This window comes from Chiloscyllium plagiosum, unplaced genomic scaffold, assembly GCF_037043375.1.
Source record: "Chiloscyllium plagiosum isolate Xiang-an unplaced genomic scaffold, Cpla_swu_hap1 HiC_scaffold_12, whole genome shotgun sequence".
NCBI classification, from domain to species: domain Eukaryota; kingdom Metazoa; phylum Chordata; class Chondrichthyes; order Orectolobiformes; family Hemiscylliidae; genus Chiloscyllium; species Chiloscyllium plagiosum.
The window spans coordinates 56,608,770-56,627,846 of NW_028270150.1; the positions used below are offsets into that span (position 1 = coordinate 56,608,770).

Sequence of the window (19,077 nt, forward strand, 5' to 3'; positions counted from 1 at the left end):
AGACCATAGGTTTAGGATGAGAGGGGAAAGATTTAAGTGGGACATAAGGGGCAACGTTGCATGGAGAGAGTGGTACGTGTATGTAATGAGCTGCCAGAGGAAGAGGTTGAGGCCAGTAAAATTATAACATTTAAAGGCATCTGGATGGGTATATTAATAGGAAGTATTTAGAGGGATATGGGCCAACTGCTCAACAGATGATGCCATCTCCACCACCCTCAATCTGGCCCTCAACCACCCGGATAAAAAGGACATCTATGTCAGGTTACTGTTCATCGATTTCAGTTCTGTATTTAACGCTATCATTCCTCAGTATCTGATTGGAAAGCTGAGTCTGCTGGGCTTGTATACCTCCCCCTGTGACTGGATCCTGGACTTTTTGACTGGGAGACCTCAGTCAGTCCGGACTGAGAACAGCATCTTCAACACCATCACACTGAACATGCCCCCCCCCCCCCAAACCCCCAAGGGCTGTGTGTTCAGCCCATTGCTGTTCACCCTGCTAACACATGACTGTGCAGCGATATACAGCTCAAATCATATTATTAAGTTCTCTAATGACACATAGTAGTAGATTTCATTCGCAGGAACGATGAGTCAGCGTATAGAGAGGAGGTGCAGCAACTAACGTACTGGTACAGAGCAAACAACCTGTCTCTGAACATGGACAAAATAAAGAGATGGTTGTTGACTTCAGGAGGCCATGGAGCGATCATTTTCACCGGACATTGGCTCCCTAGTGGAGATCATGAATAGCACTAAATTACTTGGCATTCACCTGGTGGAGAATCTCTTCTGGTCCCTCAACACCATTTCCATTACCAAGAAAGCACAGGAGAATCTCTATTTTTTGCATCGGTTGAGGAAAGTCCACCTCCCACCCCCCCATCCTCACCACATTCTGCAGAGGGCTCATTGAGAGTACCCTGAGCAGTTGCATCACTGCTTCACTTGGGAATTGCACTGTCTCAGATTGTGAGATCCTACAACGGCTAGTGTGGACAGCTGAGAAGACCATCAGGGTCTCTCTTCCCTCCATTACAGACATTTACTCCACAAAACTAATAGCATTGTGGACGACTCCATACATCCTTCATGTGAATTCTTCTTGCTCCTGCCATCTAGCAGAAGATACCGGAGCATTCAGTCTCTTACGGCCAGACTGTACAATAGTTTCTTCCCCGAATTACACTCTATTCCATTTGCAATTTTCGGATGACTTTTTGAATTGCTGCGAAAACAATGTTTTATTCATGGTCATTCATTGTTACATTATAATTTGTCCACCACTGTGCCTATTGTCTTGTCTTGTCAGGAATTACTCTTCTGCCTTGCATGGTTTGCACTTTTCTATGCACTTCATGCTGCCCTGTGTGTGACTGTACTCTTGTGTAGTCTCTGTGTTCATATAGCACCTAGGTCCTGGAGGAACGCTGCCTTGTTTTTATTGTACCAGCTGTATATGGTAGACACAACAAATAAAGCTACTCTACTCTACTTTATGTGCTGGCAAATGGGACTAGATTAATTTAGGATATTTGGTCAGCATGGCCAAGTGTGACCGAAGGGTCTGTTTCTGTGCTATATATCTCTATGACTCTAAATGTTTCATTATCTACATGATTGCACCCATGATGATGTCTTCAAGTAACTCTACTTTAAAAATATCCACACATAAAAGGTTCTAGGGAAAAGCAGCAGTAAGACAGTGTGTCAGCACTGCAAGGTGCTAATGTTAAATAGCTTTTAAGGCATCAAACAGGAAATGTCATCCATGCGTTGTGTAGAGAAATGTCCCATAATAGCAACCAAGTTGAGAAGAATCCTGAGTCACACAGCATTGCCCTTTGATGTGACACAGTGCTCGATACTGGCCACTCCGGTGTTTTCCTATCTTCCTGGTGGTGGAAATTTGAATAAAGAATCGTGCACCTTGTGTCTTTCACTGTGTCTCACACCTGCACACACACCATGGGCGCTGGGGAAAAGAAAAGAAACCATCAGGAGTGAAAAAGAAAAAAAAAGAATTCTGAGGAAACTACCTTTGACTCTTCCATTTTTGGTAACCCTTCAATACTTCACGAGGTTACCCTGAAATGCTTGAGCATTCTCTAGCAAAGCTTAAAACCCGGGAGAAGAAGTGCATGGTGTAGCTTTTCACCCTATGGGGAGAGTAGCTATCTGAACTATCCATTTTATATCATCCATCTTTAAATGGCAGTATACTCCATTGAAAAGCTGATACATAGAATAAACCTTTGCCTCCATAGATGTGTGAAGTTATCACTGATTCCAGACACTCTCTCATGAGGTGGGTCTAAGTGTGGAAATATTTGCCTCAGTGTTGTCCATATGAAGAAATAATGCAGATCATGCTCCTGCATCTAGATAATCTTTGAGTTGGTAGAGGGTACTAGTAAAAGCATTGCTTATTCATCTTGTGAGGATTCAGTAGCTTCCTCCTCAGAGGTGGATGTGGAGCTAAGGGGCTCTGGTCTTGTCTCTTCGCAGAGTTTCGCTTGGTGCTGCTAATGTCTGTGTAAGAGAAGACAGAGAGTTTGTTGTAGCAGATGTATGAAAGCTTATGCATATTAAGAATGAGTTAGCACTGATAGTAATGGAAAAGCAGCATGGCACTGCACAATGAAGCTATTGGGTTGATTGCCCTTTGGGTGTCTCTCTGTCTCTACGAGTGGTCCTATTCTCCTCTGGCCAAATGCAGAAATTTCTCCTTGGAGGGATTAAAGACTCTGATGTCCATTACCACCCCCACCCACCCACCAGGTCTGAAACTCTCGACCTGGTTAATGAACTGTCTTTACTTGTGGTGAGACAAAGAGAGGGATTGATTGTGATGGAAATGAATGGAATAGCAGTTAGTGGTCATGAGCAGGAGAGGTGGTGAAGTGCCCCAGTCAGCAAGTAGGGCAGGAATTGTTAGTAGTTTGGGAGGATGCAGTAGGTGAACGCCATTGAGTGGAAATGATGTTTGCAATAATGAGTGTTATAGTCTATGACCTTTGATGAGGTATGTGTGCAGTGGCAGAGTTGGTGTGAGATCTGGCCCTGTGAGTGTGAGCTTGCAGAGAGAAGATAGTAGTAGTTACCCTTACTTAGCACAGTAGATCATTCAGCTTCTTCCTGCACTTTTGGGCATCCCTTCCGCTTTTAAACACAGCAATGGACTGTGCAGCTCTTTGTGTCAAAATAGTCTGGACTAGTTGGTGTTGTCGCATTTGGAAGTCAGTAGAAAAAAGACTGGCCTCTTCTCAACCAGCCCAAACACCAGCACCTCCAGCTTTCTCAACTGGAAGCAGGGAGTGGGCATGGTTTTCCTCTGTGACAACTTTAAACATTAGGATTGAGCACAGCACTTTGTGAGAAGTTCCTGGCTTTGCAGCATCTGAACTGAGTGCGGTTGGGCTTTAAATATGGTGTCACAGGTATGTAATCCAGAACGTCTCACCAACGGCAAGTACCTCTGCCATGTAATTCTCTGAGAATTGCACCTAACAGCTCAGTGCACAATTAATGAGGTGAAAACCATGAGAAAATTCACCCTAGGCTGCGGTGAACGAGTCAATTACAACTGGCAAAATTCAGCCCAATTATAATGTATCCATCAACATAAGACTTGTAAACAAAGTACAAACTGAGAATCATTATTAAGCATGATGAGTTGGCAGCATGGGATAATGCAGTGTACACAATTTCCCATTTCAGTGACTTGAACAAAGCAATGTCATATGTGCAATACTTGAAAAGTGGAATACCTACATCCATTATTTTTTCCCATTTAATTGCACATTTCAAACAGAGTGAGAAGAAAGGGAATTATGGAGTTGAATGCTGACATTTTATTTTGGTCAGCTTGTGAAAAGTGACCTGCAGCATTTTGTCTGGGAATGGGAATTTGCAAACTTACTTAGCATAGAGTCATAGAGATGTACAGCACGGAAACAGTCCTTCTGTCCAACTTGTCCATGCAGACAAGATATCCCAATCCAATCTAGTCCCACCTGACAGTGCCCGGCCCATACCCTTCCAAATTCTTCCTATTCATATACCTATCCAGATGCCTTTTAAATGTTGCAACTGTACTAGCCTCCACCACTTTCTCTGGCAGCTCATTCTATACGCATACCACCCTCTGCGGGAAAATGTTGTGTGAAAAGGTATCTTTCCCCTCTCACCCTAAACCCGTGCCTTCTAGTTTTAGACTCCCTCACTTCAGGGAAAAGACTTTGTCTACTTACCCTATCCATGCCCCTCATGATTTTATAAACCTCTATAAGGTCACCCCTCAGCCACCAACGCTCCAGGGAAAACAGCCCTAGCCTATTCGACCTCTCCCTATAGCTAAAATCTTCCAACCCTGGCAACATCCTTGTAAATCTTTTCTGAACCCTTTCAAGTTTCACAACATCTTTCCGATAGGAAGGAAACCAGAATTGCACACAATATTCCAACAAGGGCCTAACCAATGTCCTGTACAGCCGCAACATGACCTCCCAACTCCTGTACTCAATACTCTGACCAATAAAGGAAAGCATACGAAACGTTTTCTTCACTATCCTATCCACTTTCAAGGAGCTATGAACCTGCACTCCAAGGTCTCTTTGTTCAACAACATTCCCTAGGATCTTACCATTAAGTGTACAAGTCCTGCTAAGATTTGCTTTCCCAAAATGCAGCACCTCGCATTTATCTAAATTAAACTCCATCTGCCACTTCTCAGCCTATTGGCCCATCTGATTAAGATGGTCAAGCAGTCAAGTGGATAAAAGGCATTTCTATGATTGTAAGTTGCTTGTGGAAATATAGGAAATATGTCATTCTCTGGTAAATTTGGATGTAATGAAAAACATTTCATGGAATATTTTAAAGTTTGTTCAAAATAGTATTTGTTGCCCTCTTGTGGTTTCAGATAGAAATCATCATTGTATGACATTTTCACAATCTGCTTTTATATGTACTTTTACTCACACAACTTCAATAACTCAAAGGTGCTATAAGATGCCATTCAATAAATGTAATCCAGTCCACAGGATCCAATACTTCTTTTGCTTCCCAAGATGTTTTGTTCTTCAATCCCTTTCTCCAGTTTATTTCACTCCACAGGAGGTGAAGGGTGATTGGTACCCAAACAGAAATTTGCTTAATTATTGGTTAAAGACAACAGCTTCCAGCAAGTGGTGGGAGAAAATAACCAGCTTTCTTCAGGTTTCAGGTACTTTGACAACATACAGAGACTGAGAACCTCACCTTCAGCAGTTTGAGGGCTCCTGTAAATCCTCAAGCTGTTTAACTGCCCAGGAGTCAGCCAGAGAGCTGTTGTCAGGCTGATAACTTCCAGCATTCACAACTGGGTACATTTGCAGAAACCAATCAGCTACCCATTGCTAGATGAATCTTTCTCTGCACACTTACTGCGGTGCCTTACTTTCTGATCTCAGCTCCCCCACTGCTTGTAAAGCAACAGTGTAAAAAGTTTAGTAATGAGTTTTCCTAGTCTCTAATTCTTTCCCTAGTCCTTGGTTTTAAAATAGCCCTTTTCTATTTAATTCACAATCAAAAAATGAAGAAAATGAAAGGATGCAGTTTTTACATTATGTTACCTCACACAGCATATAAGAAATATATGTGAGTGATGTAGCACTGAAAGAAATAAGAGCAATTTATTATAGCATGTGGTATTTATGATCAAGGCTCCCTGTCTCATTCCTAATGAAGGGCTTTTGCCTGAAATGTTGATTTTTCCTGCTCCTCAGATGCTGCCTGATCTGCTGTGCTTTTCCAGCACCACTTTAATCTAGACTTTCATTGAATGATACTTACTCTCCAAACATAAGGCATGCTTGGGATGGTAATTCCTTCCCCATTATTTGCATAAAAATGCATCAATAAAGTGCAAAAATCTTGTTTTGTTGCATGTCACTGATCATTACTTTGGTAGTATACCCTATACAGTGGACTCAAGTTTTGAGTGAGGACAGTGAGCTGATGGTGATCTGATATTGTCAAACCATTTCAAGAACTGCAGTCCATTGTCAGAATTATCATTTCTAGTTCATTGAATGAAATGAAAACAGTACAATGAATGCTAAGGTATTGAATAATAGGAAGTTTGGAGAAGTGATCCATCAGCAGGATGTAATCATCCTTATGCACTGTGAACATTGTCTGTCGTTCTTTTGTCTAAGGAGTGTGAGGAGCATTGTGTAGAAATATAGATTCTCTCTGCTGCTAGTTTGTTCGCTTTTGCCATGATTCACATGCCTTCAGGTTCTATACCTTGATTCATCCCTGGCTAGTACACAGATTCGCATTCACAGTGAAAAAAATCACTGTCCCAAGCCTGTTACCTGTGTAGCACCGATTATTGAGTGTTGACGTTGCTCCCCCTTGTGCCAGGTCCTGTGTTCAGTATCTATGTGTCCCCGGTGTAATCTGGTCATGATATCTTGGTTTTAGGTCTTTCTTGTCCATGAAAATTAGTTTCCTCGGTATATGAAGTTCATCTATGTATGGCCAAAATTGATGAATATTCTCTGGAACTTATTTAATATTGTCAGGCCATCCCTGGATAATGGTCTTTCAAAACACTTGTAGTTGCTCATCTTCAGCTGTTGGCAATTACACTGTTCACATTGACTCTGGTCAAAGTGTAATACATCATTTTAAGAATGTAATCAACCTCAGCTTATTCAATTGAGTATCATGTTGTCTGTTCCATCACAATTGGAGTAATTTGAATCTCGTGAACTATGAAGGTACTGAAATCTGTACATACTGGTAGTTGGGCCATGGTTTGATTGATGGTTTCTATTAAGTGGAAGATTTCAGTAAACCAAAATGAGCATGCAGTATGATTCTACCAACTCACAGAATTGGGAATCTGTTATGAACCGTCACTTGTAGGTTGTCCCAGGCAGTATTACATGCAGAGTTACATATCTTTCAGGATGTATGTTGGTAATATGTTGATAATAGGTCCTGTGTTGATTTTAGCTTTTAAGTTACATCAATCTGCCTTTTCAGGACATGTGATGTGAATGGTCTTAAGAATTTATGATTGCCATATAGCATCAATATGATATGTAAGATTCAAAACCTATAAAATCTAAAAGATACAGCAAGCTTGATCATCTTTCGAAATGTATCTTTCATTCGGTTCATTATGTTTGCATTTGTGCATGTTTTTAATAGGTCCCTTGCTCCCAGTGTTGTGGTGAGATACTGCCTTTTCAGTCATAGAATCATTCCTGATGAAGGGCTTTTGTCCGAAACATCGATTTTCCTGCTCCTCGGATGCTGCCTGACCTGCTGTGCTTTTCCAGCACCACTCTAATCTTGAATAGAATCACAGAATCCCTACAGTGTAAAATCAGTCCATTCAGCCCATCGAGTCTGCACTAACCCTGTGAAAACTATCCCACTCAGGCCCATCTCGTAATTTTATTCCCGTAATCCTGCATTTCACATGACTGATACACCTATAGATCCGTGGGCACTATGGGCAATTTAGCATGGCTAATCCACCTAACCTTGCACATCTTTGGAAGAAGTTGGAAATTGAAGTACCTGGAGGAAACCCAAGCAGACACGGGGAAAATGTACAAACTCCACTCAGATAGTTGCACAAGAGGGGAATCAAATCCAGATCCCTGGCATTGTGAGGCAGTAGTGCTAACCACTGAGCCACCATGATGCACTGTCCCATTACCTGTGTTCTGTTCTGGGGTTTGGTTTGTCCTTTGGAAGCACATTCTATACACAACTCAAAAGGAGTAAATATTACCAATGATCTATCCTGGTCCATCCACCTTGATGTTACAAAAGGCTACAGACATTTTGCATGTCCACAATGACTCTTACTGATTTTTATAGCTACACCACAGAAAGCATACTATTCAGGTCACAGCTTGGTATGGCAACTGGTCTGCCCAAGATGGCAAGAAATTACAGTGTTTGTGAATGCAGCCCAGTCCATCATAAAGACTAGCCTTCTGTCCATTGCCTCAGGAAAGCAGCCAATATAATCAATGACACTCCACACCCAAGTTATATTCTCTTCCACCCTCTTCCATTGGGCAGAAGATACAAGATTTTGATAACATGTACCAACAGATTTAAGAACAGCTTCTTCCCCACTGTTATCAGACTTATGAATGGACCTCTCATATATTAGAGTTGACCTTTCTCTTCACCTTTTCTACAGCTGTAACACTGTACTCTGCATTTTGTTCTATTACATATGTAAGGTATGATTTGTGGTAAGCATGCAATATAATACTTTTCACGGTATCTTGGTATATGTGACAATAATAAATCAAATCAAAATCAATGTTCTTCAGTGCCACATGATTAGCAGATGTGCAGCAAACCTGGATTGCTACTGAATGGTGTGACAAACTATATTGGTTACAAATCTTGTTGGTTAGATGAACTTTACTAACAGCAGTAATAGTATTGGTTGTGCTAAAGCATTTAATTGTTGGCCTGTCACTATGGCTTCACATTTCTCTCCATCCTCAAGCAATGTAACAATGGCATAGTACTTTTCATCACCCAGAAAATCTTTCATGAAGACTTTAATCAGTGTAGTGACAACCAACAATTTAGTGAGTCTCTCTGAGAGTCTTTCTTTTGAGAAATCACATTCATGACCTTTGTCACAGGATGCTGCAGCAAAGTCACCATTAAACCCTAGGGTAGAACCTTTAGGAGCCTGAGAAACATGACTATGGTGTAGTCTATGACAGAATCACGCAAGAAGTCCAGTAAGGCCTAGCTTGACATCTGAAGCAATTCATTGCAATTTTTGGGCTTTGCAAGTATTTTGCTGGGCAGCAACGAGTCACCAATCAAGGGGATTATAGCTTGGTAAAGGCCATATTGATGCTGCGTATTGTCTCATTTAGTATTCAGCTGCCTATCTTACCGAACAAGACAAGTAAGATTTACGTCAGAAATTGTTGACCTGGAAATCAGAGCAGGTAACTTTCAGCGTACCACAGGCACAATGGTCCAAGGCAATTGGCATTCAGCACTTCCTAATCCTTTGCAACCATTTTGTACTAGTTTTATGCTTCTGAATACTTATAGTCTTGGATTTCCAATTGGAAAACCAACTGATGTGACAAATGGGCCCGAGGGTAAAAATCAGAACAACTAATGTTTACACTTATGGAAACATAACTCCTGGCAAAAAAAGACAGAAAATAATTGCGAATTAAATGAAATATGCCTATCTCAACATTACTATGTCTTCTGACTTACCATCTTTTATAGTCACCATTATCCAGCAATCCCGGATATTTGGTTTACATTAACAAATACTGGAAAATTGTTTTTAAAAATCTTCAGCTTATAAACAATAAAGAAGTTACAACGTCACACAGTTTTAATAGGCAGAATGACCTACTCCACCTCCTTTATTTCATGTCGCTGCTCCCTGTCTTATATTTTGCTTAAAACACTAACACAAGGCAACTTTTGAGAGCAACATAACCACGTTTGTGTTTTAAGAGATCATTTTCCATTCTAGAGAGTAAATTCCTAGTTGGCTGGGGATTGTGAGGAGCTCTGGACTCCCAGTACACTCTGGAAATTATTTTAAGGAATCAGAGATGATTACAGTACATTGTCTGCCTGAAACAGACGTGATATCAAGTACACAGAGATTCAGTGTACGTTTCTGCCCAGTTGAATAAAAAGAGATCACAAGTTTAAATGTATTTGCTTATGTAGGCGAAACCCATGCTAGTCTACTACTATAGCCTGTGCTGCAATCTTACAGATCTACCTATGATATAAAGATAGCTCCAGTTTTGTTTGTATACCATGATTAAATATAAGACCAGTATGATCAGAAAATGCTGGTTAAAGCTATTGGTTCCCATTGAAACTAAGGAGAAGATCCTGACATTTAGAAAATAAATTAAGATAAATGATTTGTAATGTTGTAGAACAGAGGGTTCAGGTACATAATTCTTTGACATTTGCATCACATATAGGTGGGGTGGTGAAAAAGGCATTTGGCATACTTGCCTTCATTGCTCAATCCTTTGAGTATAGGAGTTGGGAATGTTAAGATTGTAAAGGACATTAGTGAGACTCCTTCTGGAATACTGTGTCCAGTTTTGGTCGCCCAGTTATAGGAAAGATATTAAGCCAGAGGAGATTCAAAAGAGATTTACCAAGGTATTGCTGGATCTGAAAGGTCTGAATTATAAAGAAAGGCTGGGACTTTTTTCACTGGAGCGAAGAAGGTTGAGGAGCGATCTTAAAAAGTTTATAAAATAATGAGGGATGTAGATAAAGTTAATGGTAGTTGTCTTTTCCTTAGGATGGGGGATTTCATAACGAGGGGATACATTTTTAAGGTGAGAGGAGAGATTTAAAAAAGACACGAGGGGCAAATGTACACTGAGGGTGATCCGAATGTGGAATGATCTTCCTGAGGAAGTGGTGGATGTGTTTAAAATTGCAATGCTTAAAAGGCATTTAGAAAAGTACATGAATAGGAAATATTAGGAGGGATATGGGCCAGGATCAGGAATGTGGGACTAGTTTAGTTTGGGATTATGTTCAGCATGGACTGGTTGGACTGAAGCTCTATGACTCTTCAACACATTATTATCATGCAGTCAATTGTCATTTGGCACCCTTTAAGAAATTACATAAGGTTACATTTTTAAATACAGTAATCAATTTTTGAATCACCAGTCCAGAATACACTGTACAATAGTGTATGATTTGATTTGAACTAATGGATGTTAACAGGCTATTCACTGGAGACTTAAATCTGTTAGAAAGATGAATATAAGCAAGCTATGCCACATCTACCCATGTATACAAGAATAAATGATAAACAGTTTATAGTATAGAACTGGCCTGAAACCATGAATTGATATGCTGTGAGACAAATTTGATTCACCTGGGAACACTTACTTGGAGTTTGTGGTAGATAATGTTTTGCAAAACATAAATCTTTTCATTTCCATTTCAGTTGACTCTCTAATTTGAAGACCAGTTTAGTTTGGATCTGCAGAAAGAAAGTGGTACATTTTTACCCTGGAAATGCGCACCAGTCCAGTTCATTTCTTCGAAATGTGATAAACAGTCAATTAATGATGGAAAACATCAAAATACAAAGCATAAGTATTAAGTTCTCCAACAGTATAGGTCTTGCTTGAAAGGAATGAGTCAATTTGCATTTCCTTTTTACACTTGCTTTTTTATAGAATCATTGTATCCCGACAGTGTGGCAGCAGGCCATTTGGCCCATTGAGTCCACACCGACCCTTCAAAGAGCAACCCACCCAGACCCATGCCTGTACCCCATAACCCTGCATTTCCCGTGGCCAATCCAGAAACTCAGAAAACTAACTGCCATTGATTCTGGAAAAGTATCTTTTGACACTCAGGCATAATACCTGGGAGACCATGGATCTCAGAATAGTTTAAAAAATTTCAAAGTTGAAGATAGAACATAACAGCACAGTACAAGCTCTTCGGCCCTCAATGTTGTGCCGACCTTTTATCTTACTCTAAGATCAAACTAACCTTCAAAGCTTCACTTTACTATCGCACATATACCTATCTAACAGTCGCTTAAATGCCCCTAATGTATCTGACTTTACTACGACTGCTGGCAGTGCATTCCACACACCCACCACTCCCTGTGTAAAGAACCTACCTCTGACATCTCCCTTAAACCTTCCTCCAATCACCTTAAAATTATGCCCCCTTGTGATAACCATTTCCACCCTGGGGAAAAGTCTCTGGCTATCCACCCTATCTATGACTCTCATCTTGTACACCTCTAAGTCGCCCTTCTTCTCTCCCAATAAGAAAAGTCCTAGCTGCCTCACCCTTTCTTCATAAGACATGCCCTCCAGTCCAGGCAGCATCCTGGTAAAACGGGGGAGAGGGACCAGCAGGAGGTCATTCTCCCTGTGTCTGCGTGACTTTCCTCCAGGCACTTTGGTTTCCTCCCACAGTCCAAAGATGTGCAGGCTTGGTGGATTGGCCACGGGAAATGCCTGTTAACATCATTAGTTCAAATCAAATCATACACTATCAGTCTAGTGTATTCTAGACTGGTGATTCAAAAATTGATTACTGTATTTAAAAATGTAACCTTATGTCATTGGAATCAATGACATTGGAAGGGAAAAGGTTGAGACTCTGAAGGGAGATTACAGAGAGTTAGGCAGAAATTTAAAAAGGAGATCCTCAAGGGTAGTAATATCTGGATTACTCCCAGTGCTACGAGCTAGTGAGGGCAGGAATAGGAGGATAGAGCAGATGAATGCATGGCTGAGGAGCTGGTGTATGGGAGAAGGATTCACATTTTTGGATCATTGGAATCTCTTTTGGGGTAGAAGTGACCTGTACAAGAAGGACGGATTGCACCTAAATTGGAAGGGGACTAATATACTGGCAGGGAAATTTGCTAGAACTGCTTGGGAGGATTTAAACTAGTAAGGTGGGGGGCGGGGGGGGGGAGTGGGACCCAAGGAGACAGTGAAGAAAGAGATCGATCTGAGACGGGTACAGCTGAGAACAGAAGTGAGTCAAACAGTCAGGGCAGGCAGGGACAAGGTAGGACTAATAAACTGCATTTATTTCAATGCAAGGGGCCTAAAAGGGAAGGCAGATGACCTCAGGGCATGGTTAGGAACATGGGACTGGGATATCATAGCAATTACGGAAACATGGCTCAGGGATGGGCAGGACTGGCAGCTTAATGTTCCAGGATACAAATGCTACAGGAAGGATAGAAAGGGAGGCAAGAGAGGAGGGGGAGTGGCATTTTTGATAAGGGATAGCATTACAGCTGTGCTGAAGGAGAATATTCCTGGAAATACATTCAGGGAAGTTATTTGGGTGGAACTGAGAAATAAGAAAGGGATGATCACCTTATTGGGATTGTATTATAGACCACCCAATAGTCAGAGGGAAATTGAGAAACAAACTTGTAAGGAGATCTCAGCTATCTGTAAGAATAATATTGTAGTTATGGTAGGGGATTTTAACTTTCCAAACATCGACTGGGACTGCCATAGTGTTAAAGGTTTAGATGGAGAGGAATTTCTTTAGTGTGTACAAGACAATTTTCTGACTCAGTATGTGGATGTACCTACTAGAGAAGGTGCAAAACTTGACCTACTCTTGGGAAATAAGGCAGGTCAGGTGACTGAGGTGTCAGTGGGGGAGCACTTTGGGGCCAGCGACCATAATTCTATTCGTTTTAAAATAGTGATGGAAAAGGATAGACCATATCTAAAAGTTGAAGTTCTAAATTGGAGAAAGGCCAATTTTAACGGTATTAGGCAAGAACTTTTGAAAGCTGATTGGAGGCAGATGTTCGCAGGTAAAGGGACGGCTGGAAAATGGGAAGCCTTCAGAAATGAGATAACAAGAATCCAGAGAAAGTATATTCCTGTCAGGGTGAAAGGGAAGGCTGGTAGGTATAGGGAATGCTGGATGACTAAAGAAATTGAGGGTTTGGTTAAGAAAAAGAAGGAAGCATATGTCAGGTATAGACAGGATAGATCGAGTGAATCCTTAAAAGAGTATAAAGAAAGTAGGAGTATACTTGAGGGAAATCAGGAGGGCAAAACGGGGACATGAGATAGCTTCGGCAAATAGAATTAAGGAGAATCCGAAGGGTTTTTACAAATATATTAAGGACAAAAGGGTAACTAGGGAGAGAATAGGGCCACTCAAAGATCAGCAAGGCGGCCTTTGTGTGGAGTCACAGAAAATGGGGGAGATACTAAATGAATATTTTGCATCAGTATTTACCGTGGAAAAGGATATGGAAGATATGGACTGTAGGGAAATAGATGGTGACATCTTGCAAAATGTCCAGATTACAGAGGAGGAAGTGCTGGATGTCTGAAACGGTTAAAGGTGGATAAATCTCCAGGACCTGATCAGGTGTACCCGAGAACTCTGTGGGAAGCGAGAGAAGTAATTGCTGGGCCTCTTGCTGAGATATTTGTATCATCGATAATCACAGGTGACGTGCCGGAAGACTGGAGGTTGGCAAACGTGGTGCCACTGTTTAAGAAGGGCTACATGGACTTCAGTAAGGTGTTCGACAAGGTTCCCCATGGGAGACTGATTAGCAAGGTTTGATCTCATGGAATACAGGGAGAACGAGCCATTTGGATACAGAACTGGCTCAAAGGTAGAAGACAGAGGGTGGTGGTGGAGGGTTGTTTTTCAGACTGGAGGCCTGTGACCAGTGGAGTGCCACAAGGATCAGTGCTGGGTCCTCTCCTTTTTGTTATTTACATAAATGATTTGGATGCGAGCATAAGAGGTACAGTTAGTAAGTTTGCAGATGACACCAAAATGGGAGGTGTAGTGGACAGCGAAGAGGGTTACCTCAGACTACAACAGCATCTGGACCAGATGGGCCAATGGGCTGAGAAGTGGCAGATGGAGTTTAATTCAGATAAATGTGAGGTGCTGCATTTTGGGAAAGCAAATCTTAGCAGGATTTATACACTTAATGGTAAGGTCCTAGGGAGTGCTGCTGAACAAAGAGACCTTGGAGTGCAGGTTCATAGCTCCTTGAAAGTGGAGTCGCAGGTAGATAGGATAGTGAAGAAGGCATTTGGATGCTTTCCTTTATTGGTCAGAGTATTGAGTACAGGAGTTGGGAGGTCATGTTGCGGCTGTATAGGACATTGGTTGGGCCACTGTTGGAATATTGCGTGCAATTCTGGTCTCTTTCCTATCGGAAAGATGTTGTGAAACATGAAAGGGTTCAGTAAAGATTTACAAGGATGTTGCCAGGGTTGAAGGATCTGAGCTACAGGGAGAGGCCGAACAGGCTGGGGCTGTTTTCCCTAGAGCGTCGGAGGCTGAGGGGTGACCTTATAGAGGTTTACAAAATTATGAGGGGCATAGATAGGATAAATAGACAAAGTCTTTTCCCTGGGGTCGGGGAGTCCAGAACGAGACGGCATAGGTTTAGGCTGAGAGGGGAAAGATATAAAAGAGACCTAAGGGGCGACTTTTTCACGCAGAGGGTGGTACGTGTATGGAATGGGCTGCCAGAGGATGTGGTGGAGGCTGGTACAATTGCAACATTTAAGAGGCATTTGGATGGGTATATGAATAGGAAGGGTTTGGAGGGATATGGGCCGGGTGCTGGCAGGTGGGACTAGATTGGGTTGAGATATCTGTTCGGCATGGACGGGTTGGACCGAAGGGTCTGTTTCCATGCTGTACATCTTTATGACTCTGTCTCCTATGTATCCTCTCTAAAACTTCAGTGCAAAAGACAAGGCTGAAGTGTTTGCATCTATCTTTGGTCAGAAATGCCAAGTGGATGATCCATCTTGGCCTCCTCTTGAGGGCCCAACCATGCAACATATTCTTCATCATAAGGTCAGAAGTGGAGATGTGTACTGATGATTACACCATGTTCAGTACCATTTGTGCTCCCCTGACAAGTAGCAAGAAACGTTCAATCCACACATTGGTTAGATCACTTTTGAAATATTGTATGCAATTCTGGTCTTCCTTGAAACTTGAAAGGGTTCAGAAAAGATTTACAAGGATGTTGCCAGTGTTGGAGGGTTTGAGCTCTAGGGAGAGGCTGCGGCTGTCTTACAAGGAAAGGCTTAGGGAACTGAGGCTGTTTGTGTTGGAGAGAAGAAGGTTGAGAGGTGACTTAATCGAGATGTATAAGATAATCAGAGGGTTAGATAAGAATGGACAGTGAGAGCCCTTTTGCTTGGATGTGAAGGTTAACACAAGGGGACATAGCTTTAAATTGAGGGGTGATAGATTTAGGACAGATATTAGGGGTAGCTTCTTCACTCAGAGAGTAGCAGGGGCGTGAAATGGCCTGCCTGCAACAGTAGTAGACTTGCCGACGTTAAGGGCATTTAAATGGGTATTGGACATACACATGGATAATGATGGAACGGTGTAGGTTAGATGGGCATCAGATTATTTTCATAGGTCGGCGCAACATCGAGGACCGAAGGGCCTGTACTGTGTTGTAACATTCTATGTTCTATGTCTTTTCTCTGGGTTAGGAGAGTCCAGAACTAGACAGCATAGGTTTAGGGTGAGAAGGGGGAAAACTTAAAAGGGACCAGAGGGGCAACTTTTTCACCCAAAGGGTTGTGCATGTATGGAATGAGCTGCCAGAGGAAGTGGCGGAGGCTGGTACAATTACAACATTTAAAAGGCATCTGGATGGGTACACGAATAAGAATGATTTAAAGGGATATGGGATTTAAAGTGCTGGCAAATGAGACCAGATTAATTTAGGATATCTGGCCAGCATGGACGAGTTGGACCGTAGGGTCTGCTTCTGTGCTGTGTATCTCTACGACTCTACGACAACTGCCAGGCACTCACTATTTCTAATAAGAGAGAATCTAATCATCATCCTTTAACATTCAATAAAATTACCATCACTGAAATCCCACTATCACCATCCTGTTATTACCGTTGACAAGAAACTGAGCTCGACAAGCCACATAAATACAATGACTACAAGAACAGGCTGGAGACTAGGTATCCAGTAGCCAATAACTCGCCTCTAGACTTCACAATGCTTGTCCTCCACCGACAAGATATAAATCAGGAGTATGATGAAATACTCCACACTTGCTTGGATAAGTGCAGTTCCAACCACACTTAAGAAGTATCAAGGATAAAGCAGTCCACTGGATTGGTGCTACATCCACAAACGCCCATTCCCTTCACCACTGATGGCTCAGAAGCAGCAGTGTGACTGTCTACATGACGTCCTGCAGAAATTTATCAAAAATCCTTAAGACAGTGCCCTCCAAGTCCTCAACCACTACGTCTCAAAGGACAACAGCAGGAGATACTTAGGAACTGCACAACTTGTAAGGTTCCCTTCAAGCCACTTGCTATCCTGATTTGGAAATATATCACCGTTCCTTCACTGTCCTTTGGTCTAAATCTTGGAATTCCTCTTGTGGGTCTACCCTACGGCACATGTCCTGCAAAGGTTCAAGAAGGCAGCTCACCACCACTTTCCCGAGGGCAACAGATTGGTAAATGCTGGCAAATGGAGCAGCACGGTAGCTCGGTGGTTAGCACTGCTCCCTCACAGTGCCAGGTTCAATTGCAGCTTCGGGCGACTGTCTGTGTGAAGTTTGCACATTCTCCACGTGTCTATGTGGGTTTCCTCCCACAGTCCAGAGATGTGCACGTTAGGTGAATTGGCAATGTTAAATTGCCCATAGTGTTCAGGGGTGTGTTAGTTGGGGTAAATGTAGAGTGATAGAGTAGGGGAATGGATTTGGGTGGGATACTTCTTGGAGGGTCGGTGTGGACTTGTTGGACCGAAGGGTCTGCTTCCTCACTGTAGGGATTCTATGAAAGCAAATGGTGCACACATCCTGTGAATAAATGAAAAACATATCGTGCCTGAGATTTGCTGCTTTGTTTCAGAATCATTTTTCATTTCTAGGTTTCTGCAGTCAAAAAGTGTGGCGCTGGAAAACCACAACAGGAGTTGACATTTCAGGCATAAGGAGAAAGTGAGGACTGCAGATGCTGGAGATCAGAGCTGAAAATGTGTTGCTGGAAAAGCGCAGCAGGTCAGGCAGCATCCAAGGAGCAGGAGAATCGACGTTTCGGGCATAAGCCAATCATCAGGAATGTGGGCGCGGGGAAGGGGGCTGAGAGATAAATAGGAGGCGGGGGTGGAGCTGGAGGAAAGGTGGCTTGGAAGGCAATAGGTAGACGCAGGTGGGGGTAATGGTGATAGGTCAGAGCAGAGGATGGAGCGAATAGGTGGGAAGGAAGATGGAGAGTGTGTTGGTGGGGGGCATGGCCCTAACAAAGGAATCACGGAGGGAATAGTCTCTGTGGAATGCAGATAGGTGTGGGGAGAGAAATATATCTCTATTGGTGGGGTCTGACTGTAGGTGGTGGAAATGATGGAAGGTGAGGACCCGGCCGGGGGGGGGGAGCGGTTTCCAATCTTGTTGTGGTTGGAGGGGTGGGGTTCAAGGGCAGAGGTGCGGGAAGTGGAGGAGATGCACTGGAGGGCATTGTAGACCAAATTGAGGGGGAAATTGTGGTCCTTGAAATAGGAGGACATCTGTGATGTTCTATTGTCGAATTGCTCCTTTGGGAGCAGAGAGTGTGTTCCTCCGCTTCCACCATATCTGATCTGATCTGCTCCACCAGAACAGGTACGGTGGAGGCGGAGGAACACACTCTCTGCTCCCAGTACCTTCCCTTGCTGCTGCAAAAGGTGTAAAAACCTGTGCCCACACCTCCCTCACCCTCACCTCAATCCAAGGCCCCAAAGAATCTTTCTACATCGGCAGAGATTTTCCTGCACATCCCAGCACCTCGGATATTGCTCTCGATGTGGTCTCCTCTACGTTGGGAAGACTGGACGCCAACTTGCGGAACGCTTGGACACACGCACCAACCAACCGGACTGCCCTGTGGCTGACCACTTCAACTCCTCCTCCCACACCACCATGGACATGCGGGTCCTGGGCCTCCGCCACCGCCAAACCCTAGCCACCCGACGACTGGAGGAAGAACGCCTCAGCTTCTGCCATGGGACCCTCCAACTGCACGGGATCAATGTGGATTTCACCAGTTTCCCCATCTCCCCTCTGCCCCCACTTTATCTCACATCCAACCCTCCAACTCGGTACCGCTGTCCATCTTCCTTCTCACCTATCCGCTCCACCCTCCACTCCGACCTATCACCATCATCCCCACACATTCATCTGTCTATCCATTCCCAGCCAACTTCCCAACCCCCTCCCATTTATCTCTCAACATCCCCCCCACTGGCCCACAACCCTCATTCCTGATGAAGGGTTATTGCTGGCAACGTCGATTCTCCTCCTCGGATGCTGCCCTGACCGGCTGTGTTTTTCCAGCACCGCACTCTCGGTTCTGATCTCCAGGATCTACAGGCCTCACTTTCTCAAATTTCCTGTCGTCGATTTTTACATTTTAAGCTGCCACTCCTTGCGACCGCCAGGGGGCGGGGGTGAGCGGTCCGTTCAGTCTCCAGGGGCGCTGTGA

General features: G+C 43.1%; 1 long non-coding RNA gene across 1 annotated transcript; it reads right to left on the minus strand.

The window, feature by feature from the left end:
• Window positions 1-951: 951 nt before the first annotated feature.
• On the minus strand, window positions 952-18,888 carry LOC122555122 (uncharacterized). Its single transcript, XR_015758901.1, has 3 exons — window positions 17,446-18,888; window positions 10,957-11,050; window positions 952-1,978 (listed from the first exon to the last, which is right to left on the minus strand). It is a non-coding gene; the product is annotated as an uncharacterized LOC122555122 (long non-coding RNA).
• Window positions 18,889-19,077: the final 189 nt, after the last annotated feature.